We start from the raw sequence: 2,500 nt of genomic DNA, 5'->3' as shown, positions 1-2,500 counted from the left end.
TCGTTATGTGCGTTCGATTGACGAGCGCTCTCGTCGAGGTATCAACTCGTGGTAGCGGATTTGTATACCAGTCTACGTTGAAGTTACGACGAGCGCGACGCGAGATACGTTCGTCGGGTGGCGGCGCGAGATGCGCCACCCACCGTCGAACAGAGTCTCTTTTTTGAGTTTTGGGTGTTTAGGATATATAAATATTATCATCACCATCATCGTCCATCATCGTTCATCGTGTGTGTTGTGTGTGCACAACGACAACAAAAACAGCGCGACGACAACAACGACAACACGTTAATGATCCTTCCGCAGGTTCCCCTACGGAAACCTTGTTACGACTTTTACTTCCTCTAAATGATCAAGTTTGGTCAACTTCCCAGCAACGCCGACGGCCGTGAAGCCACCGCGTGTCGGTCCGAAGACCTCACTAAATCATTCAATCGGTAGTAGCGACGGGCGGTGTGTACAAAGGGCAGGGACGTAATCAACGCGAGCTTATGACTCGCGCTTACTAGGAATTCCTCGTTTATGGGGGATAATTGCAAACCCCAATCCCCAGCACGAAGGAGTTTCAGCGGGTTGCCCGGGCCTCTAGGCCAGGGAGAACATGCTGATTCCTTCAGTGTAGCGCGCGTGCGGCCCAGGACATCTAAGGGCATCACAGACCTGTTATTGCTCAATCTCGTGCGGCTCGAAGCCGCCGGTCCCTCTAAGAAGAATTTTAATACGTCGCCAGTGAGTTGCGTGACGGAGCCACGCACACCTAAATGACGACGCCTATTTAGCAGGCTAGAGTCTCGTTCGTTACCGGAATTAACCAGACAAATCGCTCCACCAACTAAGAACGGCCATGCACCACCACCCACCGAATCAAGAAAGAGCTGTTAATCTGTCAATCCTTCCGGTGTCCGGGCCTGGTGAGATTTCCCGTGTTGAGTCAAATTAAGCCGCAGGCTCCACTCCTGGTGGTGCCCTTCCGTCAATTCCTTTAAGTTTCAGCTTTGCAACCATACTCCCCCCGGAGTCCAAAATCTTTGGTTTCCCGGAAGCTGCCCGCCGAGCCATTGTAGTAACGTCGGCGGATCGCTAGATGACATATTTACGGTTAGAACTAGGGCGGTATCTAATCGCCTTCGAACCTCTAACTTTCGTTCTTGATTGATGAAAACACCTTTGGCAAATGCTTTCGCTGATGTTCGTCTTGCGACGATCCAAGAATTTCACCTCTAACGTCGCAATACGAATGCCCCCAGTTATCCCTATTAATCATTACCTCGGAGTTCTGAAAACCAACAAAATAGAACCGAGATCATATTCTATTATTCCATGCACGAAATATTCAAGCAGCATTTTGAGCCCGCTTTGAGCACTCTAATTTGTTCAAAGTAAAATTGTCGGCCCACCTCGACACTCACCGAAGAGCACCGCGATAGGATTTTGATATTGAACCGGCGTATTACCGCCGGCTCACCGACGATATGCTCCGCAGACGTGTCAGTATCACCGCGGATGCGGTGCACCGACAGCGCGGCGCACAAATGCAACTACGAGCTTTTTAACCGCAACAATTTTAGTATACGCTATTGGAGCTGGAATTACCGCGGCTGCTGGCACCAGACTTGCCCTCCAATTGTTCCTCGTTAAAATATTTAAAGTGTACTCATTCCGATTACGAGGCCTCGTAAGAGTCCCGTATCGTTATTTTTCGTCACTACCTCCCCGTGCCGGGAGTGGGTAATTTGCGCGCCTGCTGCCTTCCTTGGATGTGGTAGCCGTTTCTCAGGCTCCCTCTCCGGAATCGAACCCTGATTCCCCGTTACCCGTGACAACCATGGTAGTCGCAGAAACTACCATCGAAAGTTGATAAGGCAGACATTTGAAAGATGCGTCGCCGGTACTGGACCATGCGATCGGCAAAAGTTATCCAGATTCATCAAAATTAACGACTTCAGACGCGGGGCCCTCCGTCGATTGGTTTTGATCTAATAAAAGCACTCATCCCATCACTGGTCAGAGTTCTGATTGCATGTATTAGCTCTAGAATTACCACAGTTATCCAAGTAACTGAGTAAGATCTAAGGAACCAAAACTGATATATTGAGCCATTCGCGGTATCGCCTTAATACGGCTTGCACTGAGACATGCATGGCTTAATCTTTGAGACAAGCATATAACTACTGGCAGGATCAACCAGGGAGCTATCGAATAGAACACGCGCTCGTAGCGCGCACTCCGTCGATCCCGCGCGTCGACGATCCTAGATCACGCCGACGCGTTACGGGCGAGCTCTGTAAAACGTACACACAACACGCACATGTAAATAAATATTTATATGTAGTGTTGTGCGCACATAGAGAGTTTGGGGTCGCCGACGGGCGAACGTTTGAAACGGTTGTATCTCAAACACGTCAAACGTCCGCTGCCCGCCTGCATTTTCAGGACACACTGACGTGGCCCCAATTGGGAACGTTCGTACCGAGACGCGTTCACATTTTATTTAAAAAAA

General features: G+C 49.6%; 1 non-coding gene across 1 annotated transcript; it reads right to left on the bottom strand.

The window, feature by feature from the left end:
- Positions 1–289: 289 nt before the first annotated feature.
- On the bottom strand, positions 290–2,191 carry LOC142986959 (small subunit ribosomal RNA). Its single transcript, XR_012960484.1, has one exon. It is a non-coding gene; the product is annotated as a small subunit ribosomal RNA (ribosomal RNA).
- Between the last annotated feature and the right edge of the window lie 309 nt (positions 2,192–2,500).

Source organism: Anticarsia gemmatalis, unplaced genomic scaffold (genome assembly GCF_050436995.1).
Source record: "Anticarsia gemmatalis isolate Benzon Research Colony breed Stoneville strain unplaced genomic scaffold, ilAntGemm2 primary ctg00000049.1, whole genome shotgun sequence".
In the NCBI taxonomy this organism is placed as follows: Eukaryota; Metazoa; Arthropoda; class Insecta; order Lepidoptera; family Erebidae; genus Anticarsia; species Anticarsia gemmatalis.
Note: the sequence above shows the minus strand (reverse complement) of the source record. Positions and strands in the feature narration are given on the sequence as shown.